Here is a 25,871-nt window from a genome sequence, read left to right on the forward strand (position 1 = left end):
ATAATAAATGCAGGTCAGTCACACGTGTGGGGTTATTTCGATACCTGATACGTGTGCGGTGGCGGTTATTGACATGGCGTCTCTTTTGAATTAATGCATCATTTTGGTCCCGCCTTTGTAAGGGCCTTTAAGTAAATTACATCGGTTACTTTTTCGCTAAGCATTATGTTGGGCCATGTACAAGCGTCTCTTCATCTTCTCCGGCGCTGTTTGGTGTTCCGCACGCATGAGAAGATTTCTATAATAATAGTGTGGGAGGGGAACATATCTGCTTTCTTTTTATCTCTTGTTATTGCCTTTGTGGAGTGTCTTGTGCCCTAAGTTGTTTTCCGAAGCCCTTTCTGCTCCTTGCCTCATGCGTGCCATAATTCCCAGTGTTCATTCATCATGGATCCTAGTCAAAAGAAGAAGAAGAAGACTGTGAAGAAGGTGGGGAGGACGGTTGAGTGCCCCTTCCCTGATTTTGTCAAGCAAGTCGATACTATAGAACTTTTGGTGGAGAGGGAGGCGACTACAATCGTTGATGGGGGAAAGGGGTTTTGGTCCCCAATGCTAGTGTATAGCGGTAAAGGTAGCTCGTTTGATGTCATTGACACCACAGAATTATTGTGTCTTTGTGGCCACTCAAACCCGTCTATATCCTACAAGTGCCAAGAGCCAAGGATTGATAGTTCGAAGTCCCCTGCCTGGACGCGGTTTCTTCTAGAAAACCCTATGTATTGTAGGATGTTGTAGGATGCCGGTCTTCTTCATTTCGTGGACTGCTATACTGGGTTGAGGGGTCGAGAAGGCATAAAGTATGTAAAGCCTCTTTTGGAGCACTAGTGTTGTCGTACTCATGTTAGACAGTTTTGTATGCCCTTAGCTTCAATCAGAATGATGTACATTATGAGTTTATTGTAAATGAATAAAAGTACATATTTGATTCATGTTCCCTTGGTATGTTTCTGTGTAATACCCTTAAACTGGACACATAATGAGACTCGTGTTAGTTTAGAATGTTCACAGCCAATGGGTCGGTCTGGGGAGACCTATCCTGATAAGGCTGACACTAATGTGCCACCAAGTCGGTTGGGGTGGCCTGTCTTAGCTGCCAGGGTGAAACCCTAGGCACATGCTATGTAGGATCAATTGAATCTTTGAACTGGACCAGATTTCCACTATTGCCCTAGACCTTGGAGATTAATGGGCAAAACTGGAAAGTTACACCTGACCCCTAGACTCGATTATGATACTGCACTTGGTGTCGGATTGGGCTGTCTTTGATGTACCAATCAGTGAGATCCTTAGCGGGGGTCAAAACCTGGGTATGTTGGGACAGTATGAGAATTCATCTGAGTGGGTGATCATAGTGACAGGATCAGCCCCTTTGTCAGACAAAGGTAATGATCGGGGATGCACACTCTCTGATGGAAACCAAGACTGCTGGCAGCCGATTTCAATCGTTGAGATTTGTCTTGCAAAATATATTTTATATGAGATATAAAAGTATACTCCTCTCCTACTCCTTTTGGTTCAGATCTGGTTCAGTTTATGGTTCAAGATTGATCCTTGAAAATATGATTTCCTAAATTGGGAATGTGATTCCTAGTTGAAAGAGAGAAGAATATTTTTGAAATTCACCCACCTTATTCCGCAAGATTTGGGCGTCCATATGATGGATCTCTCATCCCTTCAGTGGTATCAGAGCCATGGTTTAAATCTTGAACCAATTTGTTTTAGATCTGAACCTGTGCAAATGGGCAGAAGGCGTTCTACCCAATTTGCACAGATAAGGGTTTTTGGGAAATTGTTCCCAAAATTATGGGCGAATAATCTGAAATTAAATTTTATATAAATCTGATTATTATTTAGAATTGTTCTTTATGATTTTCTTGATTTATGGGTTGTTCGTACAAGAGGAGATCGAAATCTTGATTTGGTGAAATAGTCCGTAGCTACTATGGTGAAGCAATACCCTCTGGAAGGTAGGTGTATTTTGCCTATTAGGTCTATCCCCGAAGTATGGAATGGCTAGGGTGTGATGACTGGGTGGAGGCTGTTGGTAGGTTTATGGATCCTTTTGCCGTGAATTTGGCACTTGTGACATATGCGTACGTATCGCTAGGTATCCTCCATCATGGTTGGCTAGTAGAAGCCTAAGTGTAGGATGTAGTTGTGTAGTGCTAGCTGACCTTGATGGGTCGTAGGTTCAGAACTACGGGCTGCCTCTAGTACTTTGTCAATCTCGTCACCAGCCAGGCATCACAAAGGTTTTCCTGCATGTGATTTCCTGTACAACATTCCATCTTGGAGGTAGAATCGCTTAACTTTAGACAGTAGCTTCCTCCTCAATGTAATGTCAATTGGCAACGTGTGCTCCTTCAGGTATTCTATATACACCCTTCTCCAGTCCTCTTCATAAACCACGAGACATTCCTTGTTGACCGCCTGTGGGATGCACTTATCGCATTCTCTTTGTACCTTGGTCGAGTCCCACTTCATCGCAGGCCAGTAATACCCTGACCTCTGCAATTTTCGGAATAGGGTACATATGACATTCCCGCAATTGGCCCTGTGTACTTCGTTCAACACTTCTTCAGCTTATGATTTCCCTAGGCATCTTGCCCTTACGCCATCTGACTCTATGGTACAGTACCTCGTTCACAAGCTGAAATTTTGAGGTCAGCTTGATGTCTTGTGTTCCTATGGTACGACTTTTCAGCTTCCGGATTATTTTGTATCTCCAATCATCCGCTGTTATCTCACGATCCTCTTCTATTTGGTCTTTCAGGGTGAAGATTAATTGTCTATCTATTGACTGGATGATGATCTCTATTGGCTCCGCGCTAGCTTGCATCTTGGACCCTAAAGTGGCTAGTGCGTTAGCGAACCTATTTTTGGCTCTATTTTGATGTTTGAAGTCTATGTCTAGATTGTAGACCAACTTCTGGATCAGGGTCCTATACGGCTGGATGGTGACCTCCTTCATTTTTGTGCTTTCGTCAAGTTGCCCGATTACTAGTTTAGCATCACCGATCACCTTTATTTTCTTTGCGCCAACTTCTATTTCTTTGATCAGGCCAAGGACCAGGGTCTCGTATTCGACTATGTTGGGTGAACAGGGGAATTGGAGTTTGAAGGAAAAGGCAGAGGTTTGTCTGTCAAGTGAGGTTAGGGTTACTCCGGCGCCAACTAAAGTGCTAGTGCTACTTCCATCAAAGGTCAGGACCCACTCTTTACTTTCAGCCAAGGCAATCATGGGCATGTCTCTAGGTACTTCATCTAATATGGGGAAGTCAATACTTGATGGGAAAGTGGCCAATAGGTCCGCTGCTGCCTGGCACTTGATCGCCCTTGGTTGGGTGTACTTTATTGTATATTCCTTGAGCTGCATCATCCACTTGAAAAGTCTACTAGAGAGGGGAGGTCTGTCCATTAAGAACTTTATTGGGTCATTCTATGCGATACGCCTCACCTATTGCCCTAGGATGTAGTGTCTAAATTTCTGTGTTGCAAAGACCAGCACTAGACATTGTTGCTCCATGTAGGAATAGTTCTTATCCACTGGTTTGAGGGTTTTGCTGGCGTAATATATTGGGAGCTTCACTCTGTTATCATCCTCCTACGCTAGTAGGCATCCTATAGCTTCTGACCTTGTTGCGATGTATATTCTGAATTCTCGTCCGTCTTTGGGTGGTGACATCGTCGGGGCCCTAGTGAGTGTAGCTTTTAGTTCTTCAAATGTCTATTGGTGCTCTTGGGTCCATCTAAACTCAATGAACTTCTTTATTAGCTTCATTAGTGGCAACGCTGCATGTGCGAGACCGAGGATGAACCTCCTTAGGTATGAAATTTTTCCTAGGAAGGTTTTTAATTGAGATTCATTGACTGGAGGTAGGAAGTCTAGAATGGCTTTGACTTTGCTCTCATCTGGATGTATCCCTGTCTGGTCTACTCGGTAGCCTAAAAACTTCCCTGACTGTACCCCGAACACACATTTTAGTGGGCTTAACCTCAACTTGAATTCCCTGCGTCGGGTGAAGACTTTCCTTAAGACCTCATAGTGCTCTTCTTTCTTCCTTACATTGACGACTATGTCATCCACATAACATTTGATTTCTTTATGTATCATATCGTGAAAGACGCTAGTCATCGCTCTCTGGTATCTTGCCCTCGCATTCTTTAGTTCGAAGGGCATCATCTTGTAGTAAAACTTTCTATCGGTGCCCTAAAGGCTATGTGGGGTGCATCTACAAGATCCATGAAGATTTGATTATATCCGCTGTAGGCATTTAGGAAGGAGAAAAGCTCACGTCTCATGATGGAGTCTATCAGTACCTCCATGTTGGGTAAAGGGAATTCATCCTTTGGGCAAGCCTTGTTTAGGTCCCTAAAGTCGATACAACATATGCGATAAGGTGAAGTTAGTTTTTTGGTGATGTGCTATCACTAAAGGACTAGGTGGGAGGGTGCTAACCTTAGCTATCCGTTATTCTTCTTCATTGGGACTATGTTGTCTAGCCATTGAGGGTGTGCTATAGGTTTGATAAAACCTACTTTCAAAAGCCGCTCTACTTCCTCCTTGATCTTCAGGGTTACCTCTAGCTTGAAGATCCTTTGTGGCTGCTTTATTGGCTAGAATTTCAGGTCTATACACAAGGAGTGTCTGGCGAGGTCCAAATCTAATCCTGGTATTTGGTCATATGACTAGGTGAATACATCATGAAATTCTGCGAGAGAATGCGAGTTAGTCCGATTTCAGGTTCTAAGGTTTTTGCGATAAGGATACTTCCTTACCTTTTAAGAGTGCGGTGAGTTTTTCTCTATCTTTGGTTTTCAGCCTGTCGGATATGTATAAAGGTCTTTTGTCTGTTCCATTAGCCGCTAGGTTGATCTCTTCTAGTAGCTCTTCTACTGTATCAACGGAATCCGTCATGCACTTGGGAGGTGCTTTGACTTCATTGCAGTACTCCAGATCATCTTCTCTCGACTCCTTTGTGTCATGTTCAATGGCTGGACTGTTGTTTGATGGTATGACTATAGTGACATCGTTTTGCGATGTAGTGAAATGGTACTAGTTGAAACATTACTTAGAGCTTTTCATTAGAGAAATATAGTGATTAGATAAATATGTCATTGATATGGAGGATATTGATGATGGATCATACATTAAGAATGAGCCCTTTTTTGTGAAAAAGAAGATAGATCTTTATTATCGGTACATGCGGTGATAAAGCTACGCTAGACAAGATATATTATGATGAAATCATACCTCAAGGATGACTTTCTTTGCCGCAGGTGGTTCGTCATCCTCGCAGTCCTCAACGACAGTGTAGTAGTCTTGCCCGTCGTTCCCCATTACCCGAAAGCATCTGCTTCTCTTTTTCCGTTCAGTGGTCGCCGCAGGCTTGTTCTCTGGCGGATGAGGTAACTTCGTCCCTTCGACCTTGGCTATCCTCGTCTCACCATCGCCTACCAACTCCGTGAAGTAGATGACATCTTGTAAGTGTGTCTCAGACTTGTTAAAAGAGGCCCTGGTGGCCGAGATCCTTATCGTTCTCCCCCGGTATCTGGCTTTGATGCACTGGTGGTATGTCGAGGGGATGAAGGGCCAAGTCGTGTATCGGTGGGCGCCCCAAGAGGACATGATAAGAAGTCCTTCCCGGGATTACCTGGAACTCTTGCATGATGCTGAATGGGCCGATCGCTACTTGCTGCTCGATGGATCCTTCAGTGATGAACGGGTTCTCGTTGAAGTCCGTTACTTCTAGTGGAAGCCCCTTGATGTCTTCCTTCCAAACGTTCATTAGTTCTAGCGTATGGATGGAAATGAGGTGACAGAGCTTCCCGGGTCAACCATTGATCTCATATCGAAACCCCCTATTTTTTCCATTATGTATAGGGGTCTATTATGGTAGGGGTCAGCGGCCAACATGTCCTTTGCTGTGAACTCTGCACTGCTGCGGTCGTGGCTGTAAGGCTATAACGGATACCGGAAGAATTTTGCCAATGCTCTGATGGACAGCTTTTGCGTTGTCGTGTTGGCCCCTTGCTTGGTAAAGAATTGTTGGAGTTCTTCTCTCTGTTCTAACTGGGTATGGGCTGGGAGGGGGTTAGTTTCCACATGTGTTGGATCCTTTTTAATGAACTGATCCAGCTTTACCTTCTATACGAACAAACTTCGTAGAGTGAAACAATCCATTAGATCGTGATGTGGTGTCTGATGGAAGTTGCACCATCTCCCGCCACGCTTGTCTTTTTCTAGGTCTACTCCAGGTGGTGGCAGCGGTAGGTTGATGACTCTGTCCTCGACTAGCTTATTCATTATCATGATTACCTCCTCCCTTGTGCAAGAGAAGGGGGGAGGAATGCTTCTTTTTTCTTGGGCGTTATCACACTGTTATGGCCCTTGTCTTACTCTTTCGTTATGTCTGGGCTTTCTGTCAACTGTATATGCCTTGTTTCTATTGTACGGAGAGGTGTCCTTGATAGTTCATGCCTCTTTGCGCACTTCCAAAGTTAGGTAAAGGTTTTGACTTCGATGTTCTCGATGCCGATTCTAATGGTAGGGCACATGCCCTGTATGCACTGCTCGACAAAGCTCTTTTCGGTGGCATGCTTGTCAAAGACGGAGTGTGTAAGCTTTTGAAACCTCATCACATAGGCCAGAAGATCTTCCCCTAGCCCTTGCTCCACATTTCGTAGGTCAACCATTGTTAACTTCCTCTCCAGGGTGAACCACTTCGACAGGAACCTCTTGGCTATTTCACCCCATGAGTCAATGCTCCTGGGGGTGAGGCTCATGAACCTCTTGGCTATTTCACCCCATCGAGGGCAAATGCACTGAGGATGTCCTCGAACTTACTGATGTACTCCTATGGGCTGCCTCTCTGACTGTCTTATCGTGGCCACTATTGGCGAGGGGTGTACCCAGCATGGTAAGGCTTGTATAGGATGCGATCGGAGTAGGGACCTCTGTCGTTGGGTCAGCGTAGGAAAAGGTGTGGGATTGATGGACATGTTGATGGCCGATTTGGGTTCGGATCGGGTTGGCCCTATTGGGCTGCTCGGGGATAGTGGAAGTCAGGTTGGAGGCGTAATGGCTGGGGTTGGTATTAGGATTAGGAATGATGGTAAGAGTGGCGACAGGTGTCTATTCGGCTTGGGCCAAACGTTGAGTAAGATTTGGAGGGCACTTCGTGTTTCCTCTTGGCTTTGCTCAAGTTTCTTGAATCTGCTTTCGAAGAGTGCCTCGAACCCGTAGACTTTGTTTGAGAGTATCTCAATGTTAGCTTCGATAAGTGTCTCCATTTCAGGCTAGTTTTCTGCCCCGGGGTTGGTGTTTTCCGGGGTGCTGTTCTGCTTTTTAGGGATTGCGGTGAGGTTGATTCTCCTTGAGGCCATTCTCTATGATCAAAGATGGAACCAAAGATTCTACTGTAGGTGGGGTAAGGCTCAGTTGGGGAGTGGTCTCTTTGAAAGACAGAGAGAGGTCTATGAGCAAGGAAAATGAGTTTTTGCGGTTAAGGATGTGAGGACGAGGGATTAGAGAGAGTACTCGAGAGTGCGGGGTGCCAAATGCCAAGGATTGGATGTCTTTCAATATGAAGAGGACTCTATTTATGAGGAAGATCCCAAGATCCTAAAAGGTGGGAGATAAGGGTGTTTGCACCGTATCGGGAAGGGGAATATTGGATCCGTTGTCAATTATTAAGTGCACTACCAAGGTTTCACTACGTGTCTCATGAGGATCTTCTCGAGGATTGGCTTTCCTTCTCCTCGAGATTCCTCATTACTCACGTGTGCTACTACCTTTTGTGCGGTTTAACTTAATTGACGTGGCAATAATGACGTCACTGCTTGGTAGGTGCCGCTTTGCCGACTCCATGTTGGCACTTTGTCACCTCTTTTGCGGTCATAGGTTCCACGTGCCTTTAGGCGCACGTGGGCCTCATGATGGGCTCGGCCTAGGTTTCTCTTGACTTGGGTTACGAGTGGGTTTGTAAGTCGTTGGTTTATTGCACACTTTGGTGGGCGCGGGTTCATCGCATGCTCGAGTAGGCATGAGGCCCTTGGGTGACTTCGATCATGGTTTCCCTTGGTTCGAGTACCGAGTAGGCCCGGTGGACCGCAAGTTTGTCGCGGTTTTGCGATACGCGTTGTGAGTTCATTGTAGGGTGGATGATGTGTTACAGGTTCATCACAGCAAGGAGGTTGACTGTGGGTTGTTCGAACGAACATTTGTGGTGTTAATTTTGATGTTTGATGTTCTCTGAGCTCTACATACCTACACTAACATTATAATATTTTGTTCTCCCATTTGTATTTGGTTATTAATTATAACAATAACAATAACTAAATTTTTATACTTTTTGATAATTGTTAAATATAATTCTCAATTTTATAGAAATTAGTTAAAGAGTTTTCAATTTCTATAAAATGTTGTTAATGAGTTAATTAATACAAAATTTATTAATTTTTGGTAATTTACTAACCATACTAATAAGAATATTTCATTTTTGGTAATTTACTAACCGTGTTTATTAACTTTTGGTAATAACACTATTTAATACTCATTGAATATGGTGAGGTTAAATATTTACCGTCTTTAACTATTTATTAATTAATATGGATATTTTAAATGAGGGAGAGTGGATATAGATTGGGGGGATGCATTTTAGGAATTAATTAAGGAGTGGGCAACATGATACTTTCCTATTGATTTAAATGAGATATATGAATAATTTTAGGTAGTTGGGTGACATGGCTTAATGGGAGTGGTGGAGGGGAGGGGAGTGAAAGTCAAAGAGAATGCAAGGTGGGGATAATGGAGCAAGGAGAGGCATGGTGACAGGGACCCATGCTTTGTTAAGCGAAAGTTAAGCAATAGATCCAAATCGACACAACCCGAGTTGGTGGGTTTTTGCAAATGGTCAATCGGTTTCGAGTGACAAACTGTAGACTTGTCCAGATCGATTTGGTTGGCAAAACAACTTGCAACTGAACTGAACCAATCATTGAACACTCATAATTTTAACTAAATTTATAGTCTAATATCTAATAAATAACAATTGTTTAATCTCCAATAATTATTGAAAATTTATAGCAAACTTACATAATCATTGAAAATAAGTTTATAATTAAAATATAATAGATATATAATAAAAATACAATAATTACAAAATTATAATAAATACTGAAAATATACTAAATTAGTCAATAAATAGTGTAATCTTAAATATTAGTTTAATCTCTAATAAGTATTAATCTATAAATTATAAAAAATATATAATTACTAAAAATTAATTTATAACAAAAGTACAATAAATACTATAAATTAAATTTCAAAAGTTAAATAATATTTTTTTAATCTCCAATAAATAAAAATAATTATTGAAAGCATATTTATAAAAACAATAAATAAATACTGAAAATAAAACAAATATTAGTTATAGTATATATAAATATAAAATAAATATTAATTATAGTATGTGTAAATATATAATCAATATACACTATTATTGTAAAATTATTACTAATAAATATAATTTTGTTGATAGTTATTTTCTATAATTATTAATTGATATACATGAAATTAGTTATTTATAATATTATTTAGTTATTGAAATAATATTGTTATTTAAATTCTTAAAATATTAATTACTTATTGAATTTAATAATCCATAAAATTATAAATGTACTATTATTGCATAATTCGTTATTAATTTTATAAAATATGAAATTATTATTAATATGAATATTATGAATTTTATTATAATTATTTTTGTACTTTTAAGAATTTTTTAATTTATTACATAATTTCGTTATTTTAACTATTTAAAATTTTGTCATGTTAAATATTTTTTTAATTAAATATTTAAATAATATGTAAAATATTTAAAAATGTTCATTATTTGAATATTATTTATTTTAATGTTATTACCTAATATTAAATATTTTGTTATATTATTTAGCCACTTTTAATGTTTTTTTTAAGATTTTTAGTTATTGAAATATTTAAATAATGTTTTAATTTTGAATATTAAATTTTTATTATTTGGATAACATTTAAATTGAATTATTCATAAAATTATAATTTATATTGTTACTTAATAATTTCATGATGAATTTTGTAAATATATTGATTTATTAATAATATCAATATTATTAAATCTATTAATTTTTTGTTTTTTGAATAAATATTTTAAATTTAGTATATAATTTCATTATAACATTTAAATAGTTCTGCTTTTTTTTAATTGATACTTTCTTTAGATAGATATAGATAAAAAGTGGGGGAGAGGATAAATAGGAATTAGAGATAGTTTAGGAGAGAATCTCTCTAGTAAATTAGAGATAATTTATGAGATAAATGGGAGTTAGTGATAATTTAGGAGATAAATAGGAATTAGAGACAATTTAGGAGGAAGTGGGGGGAATGTGGTGCCACCTGGCTACGTTAGAAAAGCAAATCCCTCTTTCTTTATGGTTCTTAGAAATAGTGAAGCATGTGTAATTTCCTTATTGGTTTAATGGGTAATTATGTGGAATTAGAAAATAAAAAAATAAAAAAAAAACAGAAAATTAGGAAGGGGGGTTTGAAGCAAGGAGAGGGCTGCTGACATGGCAGGACCAATATATATATATATATATATATAGAAGGGGGGTTTGAAGCTAGGAGAGGGCTGCTGACATGGCAGGACCAATATATATATAGATAGATAGATAGATAGATAGATATCAAAAGGGACCGTATAATGCACGGGATTAACAATAGAAACACATAAGTGTATATAATTGTTTTATATTTTTAATTTTTTAATTAATTAGTAATTATTTATATTTTATATACTATTCTAATAATTTATTTTTACAATGCAAAAATAACAATAATGTTCATCAAACTATCGGTTTTCTAGTATTTTCGGTCAGTTTTAGTTCAATAATTTCCCAACCCAAACATGTTGGATTAGTTTTACTTTGGCCATTTGTAAACTGACCAAAATGAAACGACTAGACTATTGATATATATTAGTATTTTAATATTTTAAATATAATTTTTTAATACGGGAAGTGGGAAAATTCCCATGTTTCTTAGTCTAAAATATTTTTTATCATAAATTTAATTTTTAATAATTCCACTATAATTTTTTAAATTTAATATTAATTTTTTTTTTAAGTTTAAATCTTTTGAATTGATCGACCAAACCAAAATTGACTCAAAATAATACAACTCGAGTGGGTCAGCTATCACAAATGGTCAATTGGTTTCGAGTGATCAACTCCCCAACCTGATTAGGTCGATTTGGTTGACCAAATAGCCTACAACCGAACTGAACCAAATCATGAACACTCCTAATTTTAGTTAAATTAATAGTCTGATTTCTAATAATAACAATAGTTTAATCCCCAATGATTATTGAAAGTTTATAGCAAAAATAGACAATTATTGGAAATATATTGATAATAAAAGTACAATAAATAACTAATAAAAATATAATAAATATAATAATTATAAAAATACAATAAATACTAAAAAATTAATTAAATTAGTCAATAAATAGTATAATCTCAAATAACAGTTTAATCTCTAATAAATATTAATCAATAAATTACAACAAAAATACAATAATTACAATAAATTAAATTTAAAAAGTTCAATAATAGTAGTTTAATCTCCAATAATTATTGAAAATTTTCTATTAAATAATAAAAAAATAAATTTATACAAAATTATTGAAAATATATTTATCACAAAAAAAATAAATAATTACTGAAATACAAATAATATTAATTTTAGTATAGATAATTTTATAATAAATATAGATTACGAGTTTAAAATTATTATTGGTAAATATTAGTGAAATTAGTTATTCAAATAATACCATTATTAAAAATTTAAAATTTAATAATCTATACAATTAGAATTTATACTATTGTTAATTTTGTAAAATATTAAATCATTATTAATTTCAATATTATGTTATAATTATTTTCTATCTTTAAGAATTTTTTTTTTTAAGTTTCAATACATAATTTCATTGTTTTAACTATCTAAAATCTAGTTTTGGTAAATATTTCGTTATTTAAATATATAAACAATGTGTAAAATATTTAAAGTTTTTTGTTATTTGAATTTTATCTATTTTAAAGCTATTTCATAATATTAAAAATTTTGTTATATAATTATTTAGCAATTTTTAATATTTTGTTATTTAATATATTTAGTTATTGAAATATTTAAATAATATTTTATTTTCTTAATGTTATATTTTTATTTTTTGAATAACATTTAAGTTGAATAATTCATAAAAGTAATAATTTATATTGTTAGTATATAATTTCTTGATGAATTTTGTAAAAATATAAAATTATTAATAATATGAATATTATTAAATCTATTAGAATTATTTTTGTGTTTTTAAAAGATATTTTATGGTTATTAAATAATTTCATTAGAATATTTAAATAGATCTTAAATTTTTTAATTCAAACTTTCTTTAGATAGATACTCGTGGGACCCATCTAATGCACAGGATTTGTTAAGCGAAAGCTAAATAGTAGAAACACATAAGAGTATACAATTGCTTTATATTTTTTAATTTTTAAATAATTAATAATTATTTATATTTTGAGTTCAACAATGATATAGAAAAGATATGATATCTGAAAATTTTTTCCCCAATCAATTGGTATCATAAACCTGGTAGCCAAAAGGTGTTATTTCGATACCATTTCTTTCCCACATCATTCCCTTATATACTAATATTAATAATGTTTTTACAACACAAAATTAATAATAATTAATTTCAACTAGCGTTGTTCATCATATTGATGAAACCAACCAACCCGACTCGAGTTGGTCAATTTTCTACTATTTTTGTCTGGCTTTGGTTCGATAATTTCCCAACTTGACAAAGTTAGATCAGTTTCACTTTGGCTATTTGTAAATTGACCAAAATTGAACAACCCGACCATAAATATATATATTTATATTTTATATTTTTAATATAAATCTTTAATACGGGAAAGTGGGAAAATTCTCATATTTCTGATTCTAAAATATTTTATATCATGAACCGACTAACCAAACCGAAAATCGATTTTAACTGATACAACTCGAGTTGGGCAGGTTTCACTAATGGTAAGTTGGTTTTGGGTAGGGGTGCGAATGGATCAGATCATGATCGGATATGAAGTCCGATCCTATATTCTTGGATTCAGATAGCCCCATTTTGAATCTTTGGATTGGATCAGATAATTGAATCCGATCAGAAATCGAATCAAATTTAGATCACCCGACCCCTATATAATTCGATAAGATTCGATATGATATATATGTTATTTATTTATTTATATAACACACATAGATATGTTACTTATTTATTCATTTATAAATATATTATATATTGCATTTTCATAAATTTGTTATATTATTTACTTTTTAATAAAAAAATGTATATATATGATGAAAATAGTTGAAAAGATACTTGTAGTTTTTCTTTTTCTTTTTTTAAATTGTTAAAATTTGTATTCATTTTAATAATTTATTATTTTTTAAAAGTCAAATCAGATCAGATCAGATCTAAAAATCCGACTTCGTCATCGGATTCGAATTCAAATCCATGTGTATCCTATCCGGGATCTACAATTAACAGTATCAAATCAAATTCAGATATACCTTGATTCAAATTTGATCTGATATGTTTGCATCCCTAGATTCGGGTTACCAACTTCCCAACCTAACTAGGTTGATTTGGTTGGCCAAACAACTTACAACTGAACTGAACCAACCCATGAACACTCCTAATTTTAGCTAAATTCATAGTCTCATCTCTAATAAATAAAAATAATTTAATCTCCAATAATTATTGAAAATTTATAGAAAAAATACTCAATTATTGAAAATATATTGGTAATCAAAATACAATAAATACTAAAAAATATATTAAATTAGTCAATTAATAGTGTAATCTTAAATAATAGTTTAATCTCTAATAAATATTAATAAATAAATTATAACAAAAATAAAATAAATATAGTAAGTGCAATAAATTAAAGTTAAAAAGTTAAATAACAATAGTTTAATCTCTAATAATTATTGAAAATTTTCTGTTAAATAACAAAACAAAAAATATATTCATACATAGTTATTGAAAATATATTTATCACAAAAAACAATAAATAATTACTTGAAATACAACAAATATTGATTTTAGTATAAATAAATATAGATTAAGATTTTAAAATTATTACTAATAAACTTTAATTTTTTTGAAAGTTATTTTCTAAAATTATTAATTGATGTATATGAAATTAGTTATTTACAATATTATTTAGTTGTTTAAATATATCACTGTTTAAAATTTTAAATATTAACTATTTATTGAATTTAATAATCCAGAAAATTATAATTTATACTATTATTACATAATTTTGCTATTAATTTTGTAAGAATATTAAATTATTATTAATTTTTCTACTTTTAAGAAATTTTTAAAATTTATTACATAATTTCATTATTTTAACTATTTAAAATCTAGTTATATTAAATATTTCATTAGTTAAAATATCTACTTATTTAAATAATATATAAAATATTTAAAAATTTTTGTTATTTTACTTATTTATTTTAAAGTTATTACATAATATTAAATATTTTTTTATATAATTTTTTGGCTATTTTTAATATTTTGTTAGTTTAGATATTTAGTTATTGAAATATATAAACAATATTTTATTTTATTTAATGTTAAATATTTAATTATTTCAATAACATTTCAGTTTAATAATCCAGAAAACAATATTATAACTATTTTTTTGTGTTTTTAATAAATATTTTAAAGTTATTGTATAATTTCATGAGTTGTGTTGCCCGTACGATTTTGAGCAGTCCGGCATTGCCCAACACGATTTTGAGCTGGCCTGGCCCGATGTTCCACGGGTCGTGCCGGGTTTGGGGTTTCAGGTCGGCGGAACGGGTCGACACAACCCGCATTGTCGTGCCGTGCCATCTGTGGCCCACAAGCTGGCTCAACCCAACCCAACCAAACACAACCCATATATTTAAATATAAATATATATAATATTTACATATTTCATATATTTATATATATATAATATTATATAAATTATAATTATATAATAATATATAGTATATAATATTTTAATGAAATAAACAAATTTTTTCAATTTTATTTAATTATTGTATATATAAAAATCGTATACATCAAAATTCATATAAAATTAAAATTTTAATTTTTTTTATTTTTTATATAAATAGCTTTGTCTCAGTCCAAGGCCCAGCTTGGCCTAAGGCTCGGCCCATGAACCGTTTCAGCTTGGCCCAACACAAGCCCATGCGGGCTTGGGCCACGGGCCATGCCGGGTCAACCTCCCAAAATATCCCAAGGGAGGGAGGCACGACCCACCCCGCACTTTGCACGGGTTGCATGCGGGCCATGTCGTGCCAGCCCAACACAACCCGTTTTACATCTCTAGATAAAAAGTAGAGGAGAGGATAAATAGGATTAGAGATAATTTAGGAGAGAAATCTTTATTAAATTAGAGATAATTTAAGAGAAAGTGAAGGATAGTGGGAGAGGTAGTTTAGGAGAGGATATTATTTAGGTTATTGGGAATGTGTGGGAGCAAGAGAGAGAGAGAGTATAGTTGTTTTTTTGGGAGAATGACTGATCAGTCCAGCTCAGAATTCTTTAGCCCCACCATACAGGGGATGAATCCTGACCATGGATTGATGCCAAATCACATGCAGGATGTGGTTTATAAGGGGGCTACTAGTAAAATATGGGGGACTGTAATTCAAAATTCTGCATTGGACTGCAGTATACTTAATTCATTTTTTATCAATAAACTTAAGTATGAAGGGATAAATTTTGTCATAAAAAAATTTCTTAGAGCTATTTGTGCCTTTTAAATGCAAATCCAGTTAAATAAAAAAGTAATTTGTCATGACCGGTAAGTTACTTTCCTACCAACCATGGACCTATTGACAAACCAAACGCCACTTAGAGGACATATAGCACGACGTGACTCACTCACAAATCGGATTGATCTGTCTACATGCCCAAACTAATCCTCAAACGAAAGGCAGGACGGGTTGGCTCTATTTAAGATGATCGATGGGGGGAGGTGTGTATTTGGTTCCATCTTCATGGATGGTTGTTTTGGACATTAGTGTACCAGATCCTAGTTTGAAAAATTAATGCTGAGTTTGGGAAGGAGTATAAATGCAAATATGTAAAGTGCAAAACCTTATTATTTTGTATGTATTTATACTCTTTCCAAACTGAGCCTAATGGAAAGTTTTACCAAAAAGGTACTATGAAACATTCTATTTCTTCTATGAGCAAGAGTCAATTCATGTCCCACTTGAATTGGACTCTTCTGCTGCTATTTTGCAAGTTACAAACACACTTTCTAATGTGAACTGGCTAGCAGGTTCAAACTTACGTCAAACCAGATCAACTATGAAATCATAATATATTTGCATACTCTGGTGAACCAAACCCACCGTGGGGTCAGTTCCCTACTTTGTCCAGAGCAACCAGCACTACCAGAGAATTAAATACGTATACCAAAAAAATTACTCATTTACAATAACCCTTAATTTGCTTCTTTTGATCTATCAATGGAAGATCCAGCCCTGATTTATTGTTTAATGACAGACAAGATCCAGCATTTTCATTAATTCCTGAAGTTTTGTTTTCATCTGATCCTTCGATTCTTCCCCTATTTACAACAATAATCTTAATGGTGGGGAAGAAACAAGAAAACCAAAATATGTACAAACCCAGTTGGAAAGCAGTAGGAAATTAATGCCATCATCAAGCCAAAACAATAGGTGGCCTGTCCTTGATAGAAATCCTTCACCAGACGCCTCACCCAACAATAAAAGGAACGTGGAAATCTTGTGACTATCGATCGAGTAATGGTGTGAAGTGTGACCAGAAAAGTAGGCTTTCTCTAGTACAATGATATATATATTCATGCACCGACTTAGAAAAGCTATTTTCCACCAACCAAGAGTATAATAGATAAAAGAACATCCAAGCTTGTAAATTTTGTGAAGTCATAATGAAGCAAAGTTTCATAAATCCCAAAATTTGACATAATCTTGGCTCAAGACCAACCTGTCATTAAAAAACAGCAAGACCAAGGTTCAAAAAATTAAAGAAAGTGAAAAGCAAATGAATCTAAGTTCTACTTGGATGGGATTACTCTTTCTTTTTTACAAGCAAAAGGGGCACTCCACATTTTGAAATATGACTGTGCCACCCAATACTGCCAAGTAAAATCCATGCATCCAATACATGTTGGCCCTTTTATGCAGATAAAATATGTATCTATCTTACAAGCATCATGTTTTTTTTCTAGAATTTTCATATTTCATAAGTATTCCTTGATGTATCAATATATATTTTGCAACTTTAAACATGTAATATCAAGCTCACGGAGAACTTTATTATTGTTCACTCTTAGAGAATATCAACCTATCCAAGGACCTCATTTTACAACTTACGCTTTTAGGTTGAATGGTTCTTTGAGATGGTATCAGAGCCATCTTAATCAAGTAGTCTAGTGTTTGATCCTCGTTACTCCTATTATAATAAAATAAGTTTCAGCACAAGGTGTATGGGTGGACCTTTGCCTGTTCACATTTCAAGCCTAATGGCCTTTCGTCTAAAAGGACGTGTTAGAGAATATCAACATATTCAAGGGCCTCATTTAATGAACAGGTTAAGATTTTAAGTTGAATGGTTATTCGACGTTCGCTATTAAATATAGTACAGCTATTATTAAGAATATTTGATGAGTTAGTTTCATCTTGTCAGCATCCAATTTTTCATATTATTAAAAGCTAAACTTTCTATAAAGTAAATTAATGAAGCAAGTGAATAAAACAAGGATTAGAAAAAGACCAACCATTTTAAACACGACATTTTCTTGTCGGAATTTTTCCCCTTTCCTTCTAACTAATATTGCTCAAAGATGGTAAGTAACAGAGCGCAAATATAATATTAATTGAACAGAAAGATGACTCTCTCATTGTATGTACACGAGGGGAGTCTTGGTGAATGGTGACAATAGATAATAGAAATAGTTTGAGTTCAAGTACAATACTTAAAGTGGTGTTACATAGATCAACCAGAAAATAGAAAATAAGATAAAGAAGATAAGCTGATAGCAATTAGAGTTGTTAGTAAGTTACCATGAAGGTAATGTTGTTATTATCCTTAACATCCCCCCCTCAAGGTGAGCATGGGGGAAACTACGTTCAATTTGCGAATTGTGCAGAGGATAGAGGCTTTGTGCTAGTCCTTAGAGAAGATGAAATGCACATTCAAAAGATGTTTAGAGACTAAAAGTCCCGAACAAAATGTATGTCTATTTCAATGTGCAATACGGGATTAGCACTGAGATATGTGGCATTAACATTGTCACACCACAAAGTGATCAGCATAAAATTCAAAGAACAAGTCATTATTGGAGCCAAAAGGACCCACTGTAAGCAACATCTTAGTAATAGAGGGAACACGCAAGATATATATCATTCATAACAAGAGGACCAGTAGATGATTATATGAAAGAAGAGCCAGTGTGAAGTATAAAGAAACCTGTCCCATTGCCGATATGAATTTGGTTAGTACCGGAGTATTCTGAGTAAAGCTTTAGGTTGTTCAAATCAGCAGTGATGTGGTTAGTGGCACTAGAGTCTGGGTACCACAGAGAATCATTGTTTGAGGATGACAAAGATGCTGAATAGGATGCCTTATTTTTTATTGTTCTTTCTTTCATAGTGATAATAACAATTCATTGCAGTATGATTTTTCATCTTACAGATTTGGCATGCCCCAATTGCCTGAGATTGACTTTTGATTGGTATTATTAAACTTCATTGGTGGGTTGTCTGGCTTGTGATTCTTAATTCTGTCCTCATGCAGCCATATTAGCATTTAGAGCATTTGAATCAAAGCTTATTCTGTAATATCAGATCACAATATTACAAGAAAAAAGGTCAAAGCCGGCGGGCCTATGACTGTTGCTTAGGCCTTAAGACTGCCGGCTTAGGTTTAAGGCGGCGATCATGTGTCCGCCACCTAAGAAGCTGCCGCCTTAAATCAGGACCGCTGGCTTAGGCTAAAATGACCACCGCCTTTGATGACTGGGCGAAAGCAGTGCTCTAAAGTGGCGGTTTATTGGAGCCACCAGGTTAGCTTTAATAAGGCAGCGGTTATGACCGCCGGCTTAGGAGCTAAAAGACCGCCACCTTAGCTTTCTATCAAACTCCCTCGCGTTCTTAGGTGGCGGTCCGAACCACTGGCTTAGGTGTGTTTGCGGCTAAACCGGCAGTTGCATGACCATCGGTTACATTTTTTTTCATTTTTATTTATACCATGTTGATAGCTAAGCCGACGGACATGGTCGTCAGCATAAACCTATTTTTTTCAAAAAAAAATCATATACCCGCTTAATTGCAGGATTTTTGTGGTACTTGAGTTGTTTATTGATTTAGCATTTTCATACCTGTTTAATACTACAAAACCATTTGATAAAAATCAATTTAAAATGAGATCTATTAATTCAAAGATTATATATTAAAATATCTAAAAGACATTGTTCAAATACAATATCCAATTGACATATAAATAGTACAAGAACTTAAAAAAATAATCAAATTCTCTAATAATGCAGTACATCTTCCAATGCAAATTCACTTAACATATTGGTTGAACCTGCAAATTAAAACATATAAATATTAGAATTATGTTCAAATATTTTAACTACAAAGATAGGACTAGTAACTAAAATTTACATGGGCTAAATTCTAAGCAATTAATTGGAATATCAATAGTAGTTCAAAATTCAGTTGATGCGAGTTCTTTACCTACTTACAAATCTTCAAACCACATGTAATGTAAGAAGGGCAAACAACATCAAAGGTGAGCGGATTCAGTCCTCACAAAACTGTGCTCACACCATTCTCACTGCCTTTTTCAGCCATGCATTGGGAAATCTTCAAACCACATGTAAAATATAAGGCTTTGCACTCCAAACTAAGCCATATATACACATGCTTATTTGTCATGTCAATACATCTTTGATTTATTATATGCACTTTAGAGAGCAGGGTAATGATTATTAGATGAAGGTGGATTTCAAATTCCGCTTTTTCAGCTATGTGGAATTTGGAAGCATATGGAAGAAAAACTTTGCAAATTCTGTATTTTACCATAATTCAAATTCTTTCCAAGAAAAGAGGTGTAGCCTAATTTCAAATCTACTCCCACAATCCATTGGAACCTAAATGAAATACAATATTGCAGAAACTTAAAAGGCAATAGATGGATACTTTAATCAAGCCCAACCAAACAAATTGATTATGCCTTATCTCTCTCAGAATCTTCAATTTTGAGTACAGTTCCTGCATGAAGACAGATTGTATGATAGTTCCTTAAATATAATTATCATCAAAGTATTTTTCAGGATTAAAGATCGATTGGAGATTCATGTTTCAAATGAATAATTTGAATTTCCTAGTTCCACAACCTCTGCTACAAAGCCTGGAGAATGATAAAGTTAAGTTTTATGCTCAAACAAAATAGAGATATTTTCCCTCTGGGTTGTATCATGCACTAAGCTTTATGCTCAAACATTGTAAATACCTATAAGCAAATAGCTCTATCTGACCTCTACAAAGAATAAGGTTATGTGTATGATTAGTTAATGCTCATAAAAAATATATAGAATATGCAAACTTAGGAGTCTGCTACCCTGAACAATTAACTAACTCGATTAATTAAAGAGATTGTATTACTTATTTGGGTTATTATTTGAAATCACTCTTCACTTTTCTATCTTTCTCTTGGGTTTACCCTGACTTTTGGACACCTCCAGTGAGATAGTCCTTGTACCAAGAGAATTTCAAAAAAGTGAAGGGGAGTTTCACCTAATAACCCTTCTTCTAAGTCATCATCATAAGATTATGGAATTTAGCAAACTACAAAAAAAAATGTGTTGTGGTTTTGGATTATGGAATTCAGATATGTATAAAATTTAAAGGAATTGGAGAAGAATGCAGTACACTAGAATGAGACTGTAAAAGAAAATTGGAAGATTCAAATTGGTTATCACATTGTCCCATCTAGCCCTGGATTACCACATTCATATTGCCCCTATTTACTCCCATCTTTGTTTCCCTTACCAAAAATCTTAACATCCAAGGTACCTTGCTCAGATGTTAACATTAACATATTATTTCACCATAATCCTTTTGGAAGCAGAGATGGCCCGGATGGGTAATTGACCAATCTCTAGAGAACATGGTGTCAGAGCATTTGAAGTCGCTTTACTGCTGCAACTAATCAGTTCACCTATTGTATGAAGAGACACTAATCCCACTACACACTTGAGTGATGGCCGAGGCTGTTGTCATATAGCATTAGTCCCCACATATACATAATTAGTTTTTTTCTTCTAATTCTCAGAGAAATTCAGAATGATTAAGCAGTGGATACATGGTATTGAAAGGAGCTATTCTCTTGTGGGATGTGGTGTAGGTGTAGATGCAATGGATACATGAATTTCTCTGAATTTCTCAGAAAAATTCAGAAATTCATTTCATATATTATAAAAATAAAACGTATGTGGGATGTGATGTAGGTGCTATTTTCTTGTTTGGCTCAAAGGTTTCATTCCCAATTATATATGTACAGGAATCAAATAATGGATCTGACCATGATATATATCAATATATGCCACGTCAGTCAGAATGATATGCATGACAAACACACACACATACCCCCTGTATGTGTGTGGAATGGATCCTATCATGATTGGCCTGGTACCTATAATTGTAGACAAAGTAAATTTCCAAAATGTAAAAGGATCATTGAAGGTAATAGAGAAATGGATAAAATAGGTGCATCCTTAAACCTAATTTGTAGCTTTCTGTGTAAGCTTGCTCAAATATGAAATAAAACAAGAGAAAGAGAAAATGTTTTAATGAAAGCGTAATGGTTCATAAAAGAACCCATTGAAACAAAAACGTTTCATAGAAAATGTAAAGATATGAATTGATTTTAAATTTTTAAAATACCATTTTTTTTCATGGTACATCATATAACTCCTACAGGGTGTAACCATTTTCTCGGTACTGTCACATCTGATATTAAGAGCCAAGAGTCTAGTCAGAAACACTTCAATGAATGACTATGTGATACAACTCCATGAGCATGAGAGAATACAAAACAGTAAACAAAAAACTTCAAGTTTCAATGCACTGTCATATGCATGATAAGGACCTTCCAAAACTTTGTGAAATGGTTACCTCTTTCTAGCCAAATAAGCAAGAAGCTGCCATTCATTTTCAAGCCAAGGTAAGAATTATTGCAGAGGTAAGAATTTTCTTAGCTGTAAATAGAAATATGTTAAGTTGTTAAAGGTGAGATAACATACTCTTCTTCACCAGAAGAGTCAATCGACTCCATGGATGTGTTCTTCCTGGTTTGTAAGAATGTTAGAACAACAATGCAACCACAAAGAGAGGCCAATTGCCAATTAGGGTTTGCAGAGATCAGTGTTAATGGTGTGACAAGATACTGACAGCATTCAGATGGCCAAGTGCTCATCATGTATTATCCATCAAAAGAAAGAAAGGGTAAATTACAAACTGCCACCATGTACTTAGGGTTTAGGGGGTGGTGCCACTTAGCCATCCAAACTTTGTTTTGCAACAAAGACCCCCTAAACTTCTGGGTTTTAGCACTACCCCTGCTCTGTTAACAGGGTTGAACATCTTACAGTGTTCCTTCCCCAGAAAGTCGAGCGCTTGACATTGAAGTTGGAGCCATTTAGTTTATTTGCATGCTTTTCTGCACATAATTCAGGTCCAGGTGTTGGACAACTAGTCCCGGATCCATTGAAGACACAATCTCTCCCATTGGTTGGTGAGATTCATTGGCAGGTAAATTGCTACTACCATCCATCTCATTCATTGGGTTCTCACTTCCATTTGTCAATGTTCCTTGTTGCTCATTATGTTCAGTATTGGAATCTTTAATTGACTTCTGAGAATCTCCATGTTGCTTCAAACTTGTTCCCGAAGTGTGATTGTCTCTAGGGGATTCAGTATCAGAATCATCACCTACAAACACTTGTAGATTCATAAACATTTTACTAAATGACTAAAAAAAAGAAATATAGAGTTGAACAAAAATTTGCTATGAATTAGTCAAAAAATCTGTTCCTAAGCAATGCAAAGGTCCTCTCTCAGTCTCTCTGCTAAACATATTGGAATGGCAATGTGCTCTCCCCAATGTGGCCAAAATATGATTTTCCACCTAAAGAAGAAACCCAATTCATCATTTTTGTAAACAAATTCTCCTAAATAAACTCTTTAGTTCATGCTAAATACTTTTGTTCCCCACTAACACCCAAAACAAGGGAAACTAATAGGAACTTTTTCATGATTTGATTGTTGTTTGCAATTTATAGGTCTCATCAGAAATTATCATCTAAATTGTCTATGCCTACACATGGCATAAACTTTTGTTTATGCGTCTATGTTTACGTACATTAGCATGTGTATATGACTATATGTTCACAAAAAAAAAGTATTTGCATATGCATATGTTAGCACACATTAAGTAGATTAAATCAAGCAAAACACAAAAAGCTTAAGTTAAGTTTCACAAATTAAGTTTTCTCATGTGATATTCTAAACAGTTCTAACAAAAAAAATGAATGACGGAATATGTTTAGGAGATGGCATTAATTTCCGATGCAAGTGATATTTGCTTTTGTACCTTTAAATGGGGATCTGCAATCTACAACTAATTTACAAAGCATCATAATTATATCAAAAGTGCTCATAACATTGTCGAAAATTAAGTTTACAAGAAACAACACTAAAATTTCAACACCGTTAGAAGTCTCATACGCAAAATATGAGCAGGTATGAGAAAAAAACAACATAAACAAAAACTCCATTGACAATAAGCTACGAATTCTTAATTCCATTATTTCATCATGGAGTAATGGATTCATGTTTTCCATCATTTCACCTATTCACCGTCCATTTGATCTCAAATCAGACTAAATTGAAACAAATATGATTGAAATAAATAAATGTAGATAATGTCATAATCACTAGAGAGGAAAGCACTCAAAGATCAAATAGATTATTTAAAGGGGGGAAATGAACTAGAACCTACAAAACCATTAAAAAAAAGGGCAGTGAGAAACCATAAAAAAATAGAATACTAAGAAAAAGACTCACTTAGAGCTTCTCGATTGATTTCTTTGTACAGTATGGGGCAAGGAAGATTCAGGTAATCAATTTTCTCCACAGCCTTGGGCTCATTGCCCTTAGAGGGTGCAGGAGGAGGAGGAACAAAACCTACGTGGGAAGTGACAATTCACTTCTAAAATCAGAGAAAATAGTGAAGAACCATATGAACACGAAGCACGTCAGTGGAGAAGGTTTTTTCTACTGGAAACTCCACTAGAACAAATTTAGGGCAACGGAATAGAAGCAGAGGGTTTGTTAAGCTGAATAGATGGGCACATTAAGAGGGAGGGCATAGGTTAAAAAACTCTCCTCGATGGGGTTTTCCAAGGACACAAACAGATACTGATCGAAGAGAAGAAGGCGGAAAGAATGATGCTCTGGGCTCCGAAGGGATTTTCATTAGGTTACTAACTTGATGACCGAAGGGTTTTTCATCGAAAACCCTTCCCTTATACCCTTCGACCTCCTGCTTTAAAAGTATAAATGTTAAACCAAGAAGGATATGGCATTACCTTCTCTTCTCCTACTCGAACGAATAAGGGTCGATGTTGACTAGGATATCTCCAAATTGAAAGAAATCTTCACCCTTCTCAAGCAAAGTTGATGTTGGATTTGGAGTCGCATAACACTTGTAACCCTAGATTTCCTTCTCAATCTCTACTTGATCAATGATTCAGTAATTCTCCCTCTGCAATATTCTTCTTCGTCAAAGAAACTATTATCCGGTCTCTGCAAGGAGACCATTTGTCTCGTCGAACAGGAAGTGGAGAGTGCGCGCGAGAAGTATTTTTGGCTTCCCCGCGTCCTTTTGTTAGGCCGGTTAAAATCTGCTTTATTTTTAAAAGCGTCGTGTCTATTCTCTTAGACCGCCGTTCCTGTTCTTAAATTCAATAGAGGCGGTCAGATATTAGTATAGCGGCAGTCAGAAAGACCGCCGACTTAGGCCATTTTTCTTGTAGTTAAATATTGAACAGAAAGATGACTCCCTCACTGTATGTGCATGAGGGGAGTCTTGGTGGCAATAAATAAAAGAAATAGATTTCAATATGTAAGTGGTTACATAGATCAAGCAGAAAACAGAAAATAACATAAGAAGATAAACTAATAACAATTATAATTGTTAGCAAGTTATCATGAAGGTAACATGGCTGTATCCTTAACAATAAGAACCTACGAAAAGATTAGGAAAGTTGATGCCTTTTGTTAATTTTGAACCATGGAGTAAATTACATGCTATTGTTTTGTTAATGGCCTATTTCAATCTCTTTAAGTTAGAAGAAACCAAGTGCCTTTAATTTTGTTAAGGCTCAGTTTGGAAGGAGTATAAATACAAATATGTACAGTACAAATCTATACAAAATATAAGGTTTTGCGCTCTACATATTTATATTTGTACTCCTTCCAAATGGAACCTAAGAGTCTTACATTAATTCCAACAAAGCCTAGAAGTAAAAATAGTATTCATGGAAGGGGAAGAGGGGGTAGAGGTAGAAAAGTCTTGGCCAAAGTTCTTTGTCTCTTTGTACTAGGGATGGAACAAAGAGGGAAGAGGGAGGTCCTTCAATTGTTTGAGGCG

At 34.9% G+C, this 25,871-nt stretch overlaps 1 long non-coding RNA gene across 1 annotated transcript; it reads right to left on the reverse strand.

The window, feature by feature from the left end:
* Positions 1-19,568: 19,568 nt before the first annotated feature.
* Positions 19,569-25,269, reverse strand: LOC109115513 (uncharacterized). The gene is made up of 3 exons (XR_016077234.1): positions 24,808-25,269; positions 19,892-23,149; positions 19,569-19,739 (listed from the first exon to the last, which is right to left on the reverse strand). It is a non-coding gene; the product is annotated as an uncharacterized LOC109115513 (long non-coding RNA).
* Between the last annotated feature and the right edge of the window lie 602 nt (positions 25,270-25,871).

The sequence above is a fragment of the Nelumbo nucifera genome, chromosome 6 (assembly GCF_055504915.1).
Source record: "Nelumbo nucifera cultivar China Antique chromosome 6, China Antique-T2T, whole genome shotgun sequence".
Classification (NCBI taxonomy): domain Eukaryota; kingdom Viridiplantae; phylum Streptophyta; class Magnoliopsida; order Proteales; family Nelumbonaceae; genus Nelumbo; species Nelumbo nucifera.